Consider the following 16028-nt stretch of genomic DNA (forward strand, 5'->3'; position numbering starts at 1 on the left):
CCAGTTTTAATGATATTTTGTTATGGTTTTAATTAACTTAAACAATAAAGACTCCTTTCCTTTCCACCGTAGAGAAGGAGGTGCTTGGATTGTGGTATGGTATTCAGTATTTTGAGAATGTTTTGTGGGGCAACAAGTTTGTTTTAAGAACAGACCACAAACCATTGGTTGATTTGCTCGTCACAAAAGGTGGAGGAAGAGATACTCCTTCCATTGCCAAATGCCAATACAGGTTGCAGGAGTTTCACTATAAGTATATGGCGGGTGCTACAAATGCTGTAGCAAATTGTTTGTTTAAGTTGTGTTTGAGTGAGTGTTTAAATATAGTTGGTGGAATGGATGATTTGGAGATGTTATGTGCTTTGTTGTGAGTGAGCAGAAAGAGCTTTGACTGAAGAAGAATCGTTGGAGGCATTAGGCGGTTCATAAGAAAATACAGGAAGTTATGAAATATGTTGCCAGTCATTGGCTGGATAACACATGTGTAAAGGAGGCTTTGGCTCCTTACAAATAATTGTGCATTGTTGATGGTATAGTAAGGAGAAGGAATAATTGGTTATTCCAGTGAGTATTTGAGGTAAATTGTTGGAATTGCCGTGAGATTGACATATTGGAATACGTGCAAGGAAACGCTGGTTTTGGGAAGATGTCTGGCATTCAGTAATAGATCCGACTTTGGAACATTGCGTATGAGATTGTTGGGCAAGCGTTTCCAGTGACAAATCACAGAAAACATGTCCTTCTCCTGTCACTCCCTTTATAGCAGGGAATATACCTCGCACAAAGTAGCTTTTGATGTTTCAGGCCCTTTTTGGGTTTTAAGGAGTAAGCCAAAGTTTGCTCTTGTTTTAATTGACTTTTTTCTAAGTGGCCTGAGATAAAATTTGTGGACAATATGAATTTCAGTGCAGCCATTGATTTCTTACAAGAAGTGTTCATAAGGTAATGTTATCCAGAAGAGTTGGTAACTGATGATGGCATCCAGTTGATGTCCAAAGAAATGAAGGCATTTTTGGAATTTGCTGGTATAAAACATGTAAGAACATCGTTATATCATCACAACAGTAATGTTTTACTAGAGAGGGTTAATCATATCATTAGGATCAATTACAGTTGCCAATAATTAATGGTCTTAATTGAAAATCTGTAGTTAATGACATGCTATGGACTATGAGAACTACTCCTCATATCAGCGCCGTGGTATCTCCTTTCACCGTATTAAGAGGAAGGGTTGATGGATCCAGAATGAGTAAGAAATTAATATGAAGGAAGAATGTTGAGGCACATAGGCAAGGATGTGTGATGGATGTGAGAAAAGGACATGCAAAAGAAATACCGTACAGATTAGGACACAAAGAAAGAGGTAGCTGTATGTGTTTGGTGAGAAACAAAAAACATAGTCATATCTGTAAAGTTTGTCCCGTTTCTTGGCACCAAGTCAAGTAAAAGAGGTAAAATATATTATGTGGCTGCCCTAAAAAGTGGAAACATTTGGAACAAATGTTTAATTTCAGTTTTACTGAAATCCAAATCATGATACGTATATGAGAAATTAGGAGTATTCACTGGAAAAAAGTAGAGTCCAGTTGTGCAGAAAGACAACTGTCAAAAGGGGCTTAGGGTAGAGTAAGGAGAAATCCAGAAACAGTTAAAGAATATGTGATAAAATAAGTGTTGGATACCACAAGCTCCATGTTGTGGGACTTTGACATGCTTGTTTACATCAATAGCGGTGTTTTTTATTGTTACCTGACACATTTTCAGTGCTCATGCAGGAAAATGTATTATAAATTGTGAAGGAAGGGGTGTGTGTAGGGGTAAGAGCATGGTCATTGGGGTTACTTCTTCCCTGTGTGGAATGTTGGGTAGTGGGGATGCCACAACTGACTTATCAGTTGCTGCAGGTTTGGGGTGCTGGCAGTGTCAATAAAGACTACTCTGGCTTACCACACAGTCTGGACTCCTCTAAATAGTCTAATCTGCTTAATGCAACTTCACAGCTGTTTCTATCTTTTAATGAAGCCCTGACACTCAGGCTGCAACATAGAGCAAGTTTAGATCGTCAACACAGGTTATTCGCCCTATAGCTATGTGTCACAGACTTGCCTAAGGTAACCCAGCCTTCTTGACTCAGCATCCAACACCACATGGTGTGCAGGCTTCAGCCAATGCATTTTCAACTGCTCCACCTAATAAAGATTTTAAGTTCATTTAGATGCTTGACAAGAGGATGTTCTTCACCAGTCTGTCATTAGAGTCACTAAATGCTTTCTGCCTGTTGGAGAGTAAAATCTCAACTGCCCTTCTGGAGAAGGTTAGAAGTACCCTTGTACATCAGTCCCTGGTGGCCAGGACACCGCCAATTACATTTCAAGGGCCTGATTGGATAATTCAGATTGTGAATCCTTACTATGGGCAGTGGTGTGGGGATTCTTCTCCACACATTGAGGCATACCTACTGGATATGCCTTTTGACATCTCCTGGCTGTTTGGAGGCAAGGCGGATTCAGCCTTGGATCAGTTTAATGACAGCTGTACTAGAGCCTGCACCTTGGGCATGCTTGCCCATGCCTGCCAGTCCCCCGATCAGCACTGGGAACTGAGGAGGTGCTTCAGGGGCACAGCTTACTACCAGAGGCAGTTGTCTCAGCCTGTGCAGCAGCCCCATTGAAGTGTTCTATATAGTGAAATCAGGACACATTGAAGATGGATACTTCAAATGTATTCCTTAATAAGGATCCCATCCAACAGCATCCAAGAATCAACAGTAACTGCTTTAGTTTATCTTCAAAGCTCTACTAGAACCTATGAGCTCAGTGGATGACACAGTAAATGACACATACAACAATCTAAGTTCTAACAGTGACATATTATAGTTCTGACCATGTGATGAGAGAGATACAGAGCATCACACTCCTCCCTCCTTTACACTAACAAAATAAATTAAAACATATCCAAAATTTAAAATTTATTACAACACTCCTATACATAATCAGCAAGATATGACGGAGCTTTACGGACCCTCACTGAACTTCGACCACTAACACTTTCTTCATCATTAAGTGTACTTCTATTTGGATTACCATTAAGTTTTCCCTTTACCAAAATAACCCTATTTAAATTCCATATCCGATGATCTTCTGTTTTAATGGCATTATTAAACACTTTGATGGGGTTCATGAATTTTGAAACAGACTTGCCCATCAAACCTGGTTGTTTTTTCATGACGGCATCACCAACCATCCCTTTTCTTGTTTTCATACCTTTTTTAGAGTCAAAATAATTTTTTCTTTGCTTATCTTTCTCCTCATATCTCATTCGTACAATCTCATTGTCACATTTGCCCTCTTTACCTTTACTCAATTCATATCTGTTAACCGATGGTGGTTCTATAACAGTATTAAGAACTCTACCTCTAAACAATAAAAAAGGTGTTTTTCCAGTAGTAGAATGAGGCAGCAATCTATATTCCTCAATCATCTTTAATTCTTCACACTTCCAATCCAAAAATTGTGACTTTGCCAAAGCGATAGTTTCTTTAACCACCCTGTTAAATCTCTCCACCATCCCGTTGGCTTCGTGATGATAGAGAGCACTGGTTTTATGTATCATCCCTTTAGATAAAAGAAAATCTTCCATCTGTTCAGAAACAAGTTGGACTCCATTATCCGTCAAAATAGACTCTGGAATCCCTTGTCTTGAAAACAGATTTTTTAAACATTGAATAATGAGACTTGAATCATCACCTTTCATTTTATAAGACCAGCGTGTGATGAATGTACCAAATCAATAAGTTCTCTTCTAAGGTTATCAGGGGGAATCAATTTTGTGCCGCAAAATAATAATCCATTGTCTACTGATAGCTCATTTTGCAATGGCCCAAATTTTTTAGTAAAATCAGATCCTTCCTTGCCACTGATCCAACCTTTCTCCATGAGACTCATCAATTCTTTCAAAGTAGTATCTTGGGACATACCATCACCCCACCTTTTCTCCGAAATGATTTCCTGATCTACTACAGAGAACCACTCATCAGGATCCTCAAAATCTTCATCCTCAGAAATAACTTTGGGTGTCAAACGTGATAACACGTCAGCAACATTGTTTTCTGCACCCAGAATATATTTGATTTCAAAATTATATTACTGTAAACCTATTATCCACTTAGTTATCCTACCTGAAATAGCATCAAGACCCTTTTTGGTAAACATTACAATCAGGGGCTTGTGGTCTGTTCTCACCTCAAAATCGATACCCCAAAGAAACTTTTTCAAATTTTTAATTGCCCAGAAAACTGCCAAAGACTCTCTCTCCACCACCGAATACCTTGTTTCTGGATCTTTGAGACTGCGAGACAGAAACATAATAGTGATACCCCGAAACACGTGTCCAGGGATGGCGAAGACAGCAAAGATAGCAGAAGATCGAAAGATGATGCATCGCGAACACGTTACTACATTGACCAAAGTCCTTAGGGGCGACACCGCCGGTGTGTGAGTAGTGTGCGACCCCACCCCCATTTGTAACATTAAAGCTCCCTTGAACAGTTGGCTGACGAGCCTGGGATCCCGCACCTACGCGCCTGAGTGGTACTAAACCTGGCAGATATTTGGCAGCCATCGGCAAAACCAGAACACGGCCTATCCCTGCTGACAAGGGGTGATACCCCAAAACATGTGTACAGGGATGGCGAAGACAGCGAAGATAGCAGAAGATCGAAAGATGATGCATCGCAAACACGTTACTACATTGACCAGAGTCCTTAGGGGCGACACCGCCGGTGTGTGAGTAGTGTGAGACCCCACCCCCATTTGTAACATTAAAGCTCCCTTGAGCAGTTGGCTGACGAGCCTGCGATCCCGCACCCACGCGCCTGAGTGGTACTAAACCTGGCAGATATTTGGCAGCCATCGGCAACCCCAGAACACGGCCTATCCCTGCTGACGAGGGTTGATACCCCGAAACACGTGTCCAGGGATGGCGAAGACAGCGAAGATAGCAGAAGATCGAAAGATGATGCATCACGAACACGTTACTACCTTGACCAAAGTCCTTAGGGGTGACACCGCCGGTGTGTGAGTAGTGTGCGACCCCACCCCCATTTGTAACATTAAAGCTCCCTTGAGCAGTTGGTTGACGAGCCTGGGATCCGGCACCTATGCCCCAGAGTGGTACTAAACCTGGCAGATATTTGGCAGCCATCGGCAACCCCAGAACACGGCCTATCCCTGCTGACGAGGGGTGATACCCCAAAACACGTGTCCAGGGATGGCGAAGACAGCGAAGATAGCAGAAGATCGAAAGATGATGCATCGCAAACACGTTACTACATTGACCAAAGTCCTTAGGGGCGACACCGCCGGTGTGTGAGTAGTGTGCGACCCCACCCCCATTTGTAACATTAAAGCTCCCTTGAACAGTTGGCTGACGAGCCTGGGATCCCGCACCTACGCGCCTGAGTGGTACTAAACCTGGCAGATATTTGGCAGCCATCGGCAAAACCAGAACACAGCCTATCCCTGCTGACAAGGGGTGATACCCCAAAACACGTGTACAGGGATGGCGAAGACAGCGAAGATAGCAGAAGATCGAAAGATGATGCATCGCAAACATGCTACTACATTGACCAGAGTCCTTAGGGGCGACACCGCCGGTGTGTGAGTAGTGTGAGACCACACCCCCGTTTGTAACATTAAAGCTCCCTTGAGCAGTTGGCTGACGAGCCTGGGATCCCGCACCCACGCGCCTGAGTGGTACTAAACCTGGCAGATATTTGGCAGCCATCGGCAACCCCAGAACACGGCCTATCCCTGCTGACGAGGGTTGATACCCCGAAACACGTGTCCAGGGATGGCGAAGACAGCGAAGATAGCAGAAGATCGAAAGATGATGCATCACAAACACGTTACTACATTGACCAGAGTCCTTAGGGGTGACACCGCCGGTGTGTGAGTAGTGTGCGACCCCACCCCCATTTGTAACATTAAAGCTCCCTTGAGCAGTTGGTTGACGAGCCTGGGATCCCGCACCTATGCCCCAGAGTGGTACTAAACCTGGCAGATATTTGGCAGCCATCGGCAACCCCAGAACACGGCCTATCCCTGCTGACGAGGGGTGATACCCCGAAACACGTGTCCAGGGATGGCGAAGACAGCGAAGATAGCAGAAGATCGAAAGATGATGCATCGCGAACACGTTACTACATTGACCAGAGTCCTTAGGGGAGACACCGCCGGTGTGTGAGTAGTGTGCGACCCCACCCCGATTTGTAACATTAAAGCTCCCTTGAGCAGTTGGCTGGCAAGCCTGGGATCCCGCACCTACGCGCCTGAGTGGTGCTAAACCTGGCAGATATTTGGCAGCCATCGGCAACCCCAGAACACGGCCTATCCCTTCTGACGAGGGGTGATACCCCGAAACACGTGTCCAGGGATGGCGAAGACAGCGAAGATAGCAGAAGATCGAAAGATGATGCATCTCGAACACGTTACTACATTGACCAGAGTCCTTAGGGGTGACACCGCCGGTGTGTGAGTAGTGTGCGACCCCACCCCCATTTGTAACATTAAAGCTCACTTGAGCAGTTGGCTGACGAGCCTGGGATCCCGCACCTACGTGCCTCAGTGGTACTAAACCTGGCAGATATTTGGCAGCCATCGGCAACCCCAGAACATGGCCTATCCCTGCTGACAAGGGGTGATACCCCGAAACACGTGTCCAGGGATGGCGAAGACAGCGAAGATAGCAGAAGATCGAAAGATGATGCATCGTGAACACGTTACTACATTGACCAGAGTCCTTAGGGGCGACACCGCCGGTGTGTGAGTAGTGTGCGACCCCACCCCCATTTGTAACAGAAACATAATAGTTTCCATTCCTTCAGCACCTTCCTGTTTCAATACTGCCCCCAATCCCTTTTCACTAGCATCTGTAATTAATATTGACTTTACTTTAGTATTAAAACTCCTATGCACCTTTAAGCTTCTTTTTAATGTCAATAAACTCTCTCCCACAACTGTCTGTCCATTCAAAATCCACTCCTTTCTTCAGTAAATATCTCATATTGATGGCACAGTCTGCAATTTTTTTTACACATTTTGCATAATGCTCCACAACTCCTAGAAATTTCATCAGTTCATTTTTGTTCGAAGGAGAACTCATGTCTTGTATTGTATTAATAAAATTAGATTTAGGTCTTACTCCATCACTAGTGATATTTTGGCCTAAATAATCAATCGAATTAGTTCTGAATCTACACTTTTCGGCTTTGATGGTTAAATTATGATTACTCAATCTTTTTATCACTTCTTTCAATCGAACATCATGTTGACGATCATCATCTCCCACTATAAGTATATCACCTTGATACGCATGAACGCCTGTCAACCCATGAACAGCATTTTCCATAACCCTTTGGAACACTGATGAAGCTGATACTAGGCTAAAGGGCATGCGTATAAACCTATATGTTCCAAATGGGGTAAAGAATGAAGTAAGATCACAGCTAGATTCATCCAATTCTATCTGGTGGTATGCCGAAGTCAAATCCACAGTACTGAAAACTTAAGCTCCACCCAACAAAACTAGTAACTCATTGATATTTGGCAAAGGGTACTTGTAAAGAACCACACATGTATTTAATTGCCTCAAATCAATGCATAGTCTCAAATCCACATTCGATTTACGCGCTGCCACCATCAGAGCTAACCACTCTGTTCCTTCAACTTTTTCTATTATTCCCCAATCCTTTAATTTCTCTATTTCTTTCTCTATGTCATATCTCACAGATATGGGAACATTTCTCACTTTACAGCAAACAGGGATGGCATTTTATTTAAGTAAAAGCTTATGCTTGTAACCTTTTAGACAACCTAATTCACTTTTGAAGACATTTGGAAAGTCTATTTTAAGATCAGAGATTAGATCTTCATTACCACTCTCAAGAACTGAACTCACATTGCACTTCAATTGTATTGGAAGATCGGCATTGGGATCAAGGAAGACCCCCAAATCACCTTGATGTATCCAGCTTGTAATGCTGTCACCTTTCTTAGAAACACAAATCTGTCCAATAACAAACCTTTCTTTCTATAAGTCCTACAAAGTATCCATGAAGATCAATGGGTTCTCCACCGTATGCTAAAGGTCTTATGTCAGGTTTTAACAGTTTAACTTTACTTTTTAATTTCTCCATGAAAAATTTGTTAGACACAATGGTAATTTTCGCACCTGAGTCAAATAAAACTCTTGTGCTGGCACCTTCAACTAATATATCATCAGAGGGAGAATTTTTCCTCTTATCACTACTTACCATTTGTACAATGATTTGACCACACTCATAGTCATCAGTATTTGATCCACCATTGTCATCCTTATAAACCTCTATTTCTTTAACATTAGACATTGGTTTACTCTTGCATAAAGAGGTCAAATGAACTTTCTTCTTACACTTAAGACATGTTTGGTTTAAACAGGACACTTCTTACTGTTAGCCAAATGTCCATTGCTACAGCATCTAAAACATTCATAATCTCCCCATTTACCACTAGACTTATCCTTGTTGATTGCACTACTTTTTACATCCTTTTTAGGTCTCGCACCTGCGAACCGGATCGCGTAGCGATCCGTCACAGCGAGACTCTATTGCAATCATTTCAGCTTTCAAGGACTCAAGGGGGACAGACAGGGGACAAGCGATGTGAACGCCCAGCTCTTTGACTTGGATTAGGTCGCACGCGTCAACTGTGAACAGCATGTCAGTTTCAGTTTTACACACGCGCTTCTACAGTGTGCTACTTTGTTGCAGTTTTAAAGTTTTGTTTTTGTTCTTACTGGTTCAGGGGCAGTAAAATAACATAACATATCCATGTTACAAGTGCTTTTCAGCTTTCCAACTGCGTGCAAAGAGTTTTAAATACAATGTGCGTGTTTTCAACTGCGTGCAAAGAGTTTTAAATACAATCTGCGTGTTTTCATTACACTGAGTGTGTTGAAAAGTGGGTGTTTTCGATATAATGAGTGCGTGAAAAAGGGTTTGTGGTTAACTGCAATAATAATGTGTGTGTTTTGAATACAATGAGCGCGTTAGGAAGGCTTTGTGGTTATGTACAAAAAAAAGGTTTCTGTTTTCAATATAATACCGCGTTCAGAAGCCGTTTACAAATCTTACAAATGTTAATTTCCACTCTGCATTTAACAATTAGCTGCATTCAACAACAATTCGCACTCTACACTTAATAGCAATCAGCAAACAGCATTTGTTAGCCTGCATTCAGCATAAAAGTGCGTCTTGCACTCAGCAGCAAATACCACTTTGCACTTAGCAGCAATCTGCACCTTGCCTGCACTTAGCGGCAATCTGCACCCTGAACTCAGCAACAATTTGTACTTTGCATTCACCACCAATCTGCGCCCTGCACTCAGCAGCATTCTGCTCTCTGCACTTAACAACAATATGCACTCTGCACTTAACATTCTGCACTAAGCAGCAATCTGCACCTTGCACTCCGCAACAATCTGCATTTTGCATTCAGCATTAATCTGCACCTGGCACTTAGCAGCAAACTGCTCTCTGCACTTAGCAACAATATTCATTCTGCACTGAATACCACTCTGCACTTTACACCACTATGTATTTTGCCCTCAACAAGACATACCGCTCTACAGCACATACGACTCAACAGCAGACACCCACTACAACACATACCATTCTAATACAGCACACACCATACTACAGCACACACTATTTAAACACATACCATCCTACAGCACACACCATTCTACAGCACACAACGCTCTGCGGCATACAGCACTCTACAATGTACAGTACTCTAGAGCACACAGTACTCCACATCACATAGCACTTAACATCACACAACACTATTTTCTTAACAGTACTTTACATTACACAAAGCTCTGCACTTAATAGCGTTTTCGGCACTAATTAGCACTCTGTACTAAACATCACTCTGCAGTAAAGCATTTAATAGCGCTATGCATTAACCACCACTATGCATAAAACAGCACTTTGTATTTAACAGCACTTTGCAGTTTACTATTTTTAGTTACATGTTGTATTTGGTAAAAATTATTTTCGTTGTTACTCTTGTAGGGGTAGCTGGTGTCACGAAATTTACAAATTATTTCTATCATAAATTGATGCCTTGCAAATGCCACTTATTCTTTAGTTACGCTAAAAACGAATCCTTGAGATAATAAAAAAGCTTTCTAAAACAACAGTACTTTTGTTAATACTAATTATAGGTAAGACACATATAGCTTTAGTGAAGGGCAAATGCTTAAACAATTGTAAGACATACAGCTGTTTAAATCGAGGCTGGTTCATTGTTGTTGAAAAACATGTTTTTGCTTAGACATTTGGTTTCATTCTTAGCCGTGCTTACACATTCGGTTTAGTTTTTCAGTCGTGCATGGACAACTGGCTTCAATTTGGAGAAACGAAACTGTTTCAAACACAGCGATAAGCTTTGCCCTTTTAAATGCTATACATTCGTAGAAACTTTCTTCTAACACAAAAGCCATTTTAGCACAAAGCTAAAGCGTTTCAAAGTGCGTACATATAACTTGTACACTATAAAGTTTTTTTTGAAAAGGCTTAGAACATAAGGTATGTCTTAAATAGCCTTTACGATATATAATTTATTTACACGTTATTAATGCTTATTACGTATACACTGTTCTTATAACATGTCTGCAACCCACACTCCTTTACAGCGAGCGTGCATCTTACTACAGCACGCACCCTGACAACGTGCACTCCTAGACAGTGCACAGCCCTTTACAGTGCACATTCTTGTACAGCACCCACCCCTCTACAGCACGCACCTTACTACAGTGCGCACCCCTCTACAGCGTACATCCTGTTACAGTGTGCACCTTTGTACAGCGCGCAACACTATAGCACGCGCAACACTATAGCACGCACCCCTCTACAGTGCACACCCCTCTACAGCATAGACGCCTCTACAGCATGCACCACTCTACAGCATGCACCCCTCTACAGGGCGCACCCTTGTACTGCATGCACCCCTATACTGCATGAACCCTTGTACTGCGTGCACCTTTTTACAATGCGCACCGCTCTGAAGCACATACCATTCTACAGCATGCACCACTATACAACACACTATTGTACATCGCACACCATTTTACAGCGCACACCATTCGACAGTACTGTACAATGCACATTACTCTACAACGCACAACGCTCTACAATGCACACCACTCTACAATGCACACCACTCTACAATGCACATTACTCTACAGCGCATACCAATTTAGAGTGCACACTAATCTACAACACGCATCACTGTACAATGTGCACTCCTCTACAGCAGACACCCTTCTACAGCACATACCCCTCTACAGCTCATGCCCCTCTACAGCGCATACCCTAAAGTGCATACCAATCTACAGTGCACATCACTCTACAATGCACAATATTCTACAGCACATACCCCTTTACAGTGCACAACATCTACAGTGCACATTCCTCTACAGCACATAGCCTTCTACAGCACATAGCCCTCTACAGCATACGCCATTGTATAGTTCATATTGTTACACAGTACAATGCACGCTCCTTTACAGCGCGCACCCCTCTACAGCGCATGCCAGTTACAGCATATGCCCTTCTACAGCGCTCATTGTTCTACAGCACATACTACTGTCCAATGCATACCGTTCAATAGCACACACCGCTCTGCAATACGCAACACTCTACAGTGTGCAACATTCTACAGTGCGAAACACTCTACAGTGTGCAACATTCTACAAAATGCAACAGTCTACAGTGTGCAACAGTCTACAGCGTGCAACGTTTTACGCACATACGAATCTATAGCACACACTACTCTACAACGTACACCACTCTACAGCACACACCACTCTACAGCACACATCACTCTACAGCACACTACTCTTTAACATACATTACTGTACAGCACACATTACTGTACAACGCATAACAGCTCAGGGTACAAACGTCTACAGTACATACCATTTTACTTGACACACCAGTCTACGGTATGCAACATTTTTCAGTACATAACAGTGTACAACGCACATCATTATACAGCACCCACCAGTCTACAGCACCCACCACTCACCACTGTACACTGCTGTACAACCCACATCACTCTACAATATTCTGCAGCACAGACTACTCTACAGCACCCTCTGCGTATAGCATTCTACAGCACAAACCAATACTCTACAGAACATACCACTCTACAAGCACACTACTCTGTGGCGCACACTATTATATGGCGAGCACCACTGCTCTGCAATGCACACCACTTTACAGCACACACCACTCTGTGGTGGACACCACTTTACAGCGCATACTAATTTACAGTGCGCACCAGTCGACAGTGCACACCAATCTACAACACAACATCTACAGGATACACCATTTTACAGCATACATTACTTTGCACCACACACCATTGTACACCCCAACTCACTGTACAGCACACACCACTCTACAGCACACACCACTCTACAGCACACACCACTCTACAGCACACACCACTCTACAGCACACACCACTCTACAGCACACACCACTCTACAGCACACACCACTCTACAGCTTACACCACTCTACAGCACGCATTACTCTACAGCACACACCACTCTACAGCACATACCACTCTACATCACATACCACTCTACAGCACATACCACTCAACAGCACACACCACTCTACAGCACACACCACTTTACAGCACACACTACTCTACAAAGCACATGTTCTGTGCACATAGTAACTATGCATTCAAAAGCATTTTATATTAAATAGCATTTCGCGCTTTACTATTGTTAGACATTGTATTTGTTATATATTTGCTTTTGTTGTTACTACTGTGTGGTTAGTTGGGCATTGAAATAGATTCAGTTGAGGGGTGCTTCAGGTTGCCCAAGGACAAAGGGTCCAGGTTTAGGGCAGCGCTGCGCCTGTGCCTACTCAAAGAAAAGGCTACCTTACAACAACTACAGGAAACGGTGGGTCAACTAAACTTTGCATTGCGGGTCATCCCAATGGTGCGCCCCTTCTCACGTTCGATTGCCCATGCCATGAAGGGACTGCGAGAGAAACATCACCGCACTAGGTTGTCATTGGAGGTTCGCCACAATATGCAGATATGGATGGCATTCCTGGAGGACTTTAATGGCAGGGTAGTGTGGCCCGGCCCCCCCACGACATCAGCAGAGTTGGTTTTATGGACAGACGCTGCTGGTAGCGTGGGCTTCGGCGCCATCTTGAGGACCAAGTGGGTCGCCCAGAGACTGCCTGATGAGTGGAGGTCATGGGGCTTGATCACCAACATCAGCTTTTTGGAACTGTTCCCGATATGGGTGGCATTGATGGTCTGGCCGGCGCACCTATGCAATCAATCTGTGGTGTTCTGGTCGGATAACATGAGCGTGGTGGAATGCATTAACCAGCAAGCGGCGCGATGTCCATTCATACTGCACTTGGTAAAGGAGATTGTGTTACAATGCTTGAAATGGAATGTAGTCTTCAGAGCCAAGCATGTGCCAGGCGTCCTCAATAATGCAGCTGACGCCCTTTCTCGCTTTAAAATGCAGGTATTCAGGGAACAGCTTCCGGCAGCGGATTCCTCGCAAGCACCTTTCCCGGCTGCTCTCTGGCAGATTGGTGCACCAGATTATCGCACCTCGTGGCTTTTATGTTAGCCACCAGGACCAAGACAGCATACGAAGGGGCGTTCTTTTCTTACTGTACTTTCTTGGGGCACGAGTGGGAGGTTAGCTGGGCGCAGGAGGACAGCTTTGTAGCGTATTTAGAGTGGATGCACAAGCAAGGGCGCTCAGTGGCAGCTGCAAATAGGCACAGGGCGGCGGTTTCCTTTTTTGCACAGGCTAAGGGCATGAGAGATCCACCGAACACTTTTGTGGTGCGCAAGGCCTTGAGGGGTTGGCGCCGCGTACATGGACCCTCGACAGATACAAGGAAGCCGATCGGTCTGGTAAGGCTCACAGCCCTCTTGTCAGCACTCCGTGGCGTCTGTAGCTCAACATGGGAGTTGCTGCTGTTCAAAGCTGCATTCGCACTAGCGTTCTATGGAGCTCTAAGGATAGGCGAGCTTGTAGCGGCGTCAAAAGGGGACAAACAGGGCGGCCTTCAAGTGGCCTGCGTTGTGATTAAAGAAGATACAATGTGGGTGACAATTCGAAGATCGAAGACCGACCAGGAGGGACGGAGGGATACCATAGTGCTCCACCGGGCTCGGACTAATCCTTGCTCCAGGTGTCGCATGTAGAGACTTTTAGAAGGCAGCGGCAGGGTACGGCGGGGGGGCACTATTGTGTCACACTGATGGTACACCACTGACCAGGTATCAGTTTAGGAGAGTCCTGGAGTTGGCAGTCGCTAAAGCAGGGTTGGATCCCACAGAATTTGGTACCCATCCTTTCAGAATTGGGGCAGCAACTGAGGCAGTTTTAAGGGGGCTCCCAGTAGAAAAGGTTAAAAGGATTGGGAGATGGTCGTCTGAATGTTACAAACGATATGTACGGATTGACATGTTATAACATGGCAAGTCGACTCACGCTTGGTATTTTCTGGTTTTGCAGTTTCTCAAACCTGTCACGCGGGGGAGGAACTCGCCGAATGTCGGCAGGATACGACAGCTTATCGACACAAGCAACAAGAAGATCAACGGACATTGATGACGTGGATTGTGGGTCATTCTTATGTGCGGCGCGCTAAAGATGTGTTTCTTTCAGGTGAAAGGAAGAGAAGGGCTGAGGAAAAGGGGTTTTCTGTTTTCTTCTTTGGGAGGGGAGGCTTATGCATCAGACAGTTCAAAGAGTACTTTCTGGAACTCCTATCTCAGCAACCCGCCCCCCCGTCAGTGGTGATACTTCACCTAGGGGAGAACGATTTGGCCAAACTGGGGAGGCGCATCCTGTTAGAGGAAATCATCTCCACTGTGGGGTGGGTGTCCAGGACATGCGCGGGTTTCACGGTAGTTTGGTCGCAACTTATTCCTCTGTGGCAGTGGCGAGGGGGGGACTCGGTCAAGGCGTTGAATCACTCGGTAAAGAGGATCAACACACAGTTGGACAAATTATTTCGAGCCCCCCAGTTGCAGACGATTCCCCACGGGTGTATTTGGGGAGAGCATTTCTACCTGCGGGACGGGGTACACTTGACTGAGGCCGGGAATGTCTTGTGGTCAAATAACATATTGGCATGGCTAGAGGGATTTGCGAGGTGAACATGACCTTTCTTTAAGAGTAGGAAGGGGGGAGGCCAGATCGTCGGTTAACAATGCTGGCCTGTGGCGGTAAGGTCATGACCGGTGAGCAGCTATTTTAAGGTCTGAGGGGGCGGCATCATCCTTTGGAGGTGTCCGCCCAGGGGAAGAAGGGGTCACTGGCCCCTCCTAGAACTTCAGGGGCACATATAACTGGTGCTGAAAAGGGGTGGACCGAGTAATTAACGGGCTCGGCTGCATGGGTGGACCGAGTAATTAACGGGCTCAGCTGCATGGGTGGACCGAGTAATTAACAGGCTCGGCTGCACGGGTGGACCGGGTAATTAACGGGCTCGGCTGCGCATGCGCACCTGCGGTAAGGGCGCAGCTTGTAAGGCCTGACACCGGTTAGCGACCTTGCCATATGGCCATAAATGTTAGTATGCAAAAATGTTCAGATGAGGATGTTAGATTCAGCTAGGAAACAAGCTGTATTTGAATCTTGTTAAGGTTAGCCGATCATACTTGTCGAGATGATTGTATCTAATGTTCCTGAATATTTTTGCATAAAAATTGTATATTTTGTTTAACAATTTTATTATTTTGTATCTTAATAAATACGGCCGGGGGGTCTTGCGATTCCCGCCTTCCAAAGACAAATTATGTTTCGTGTCAATATGTTCTGGGTTGAAAAAAATACTTTTCACATGCGCCCCTTGGTAGATTAACATATCACTATTTTCCTTGCTTTAAAGAAGAATCTTTTCATATTGAACATTTCT

This window comes from Lissotriton vulgaris, chromosome 1_1 (assembly GCF_964263255.1).
Source record: "Lissotriton vulgaris chromosome 1_1, aLisVul1.2, whole genome shotgun sequence".
Classification (NCBI taxonomy): domain Eukaryota; kingdom Metazoa; phylum Chordata; class Amphibia; order Caudata; family Salamandridae; genus Lissotriton; species Lissotriton vulgaris.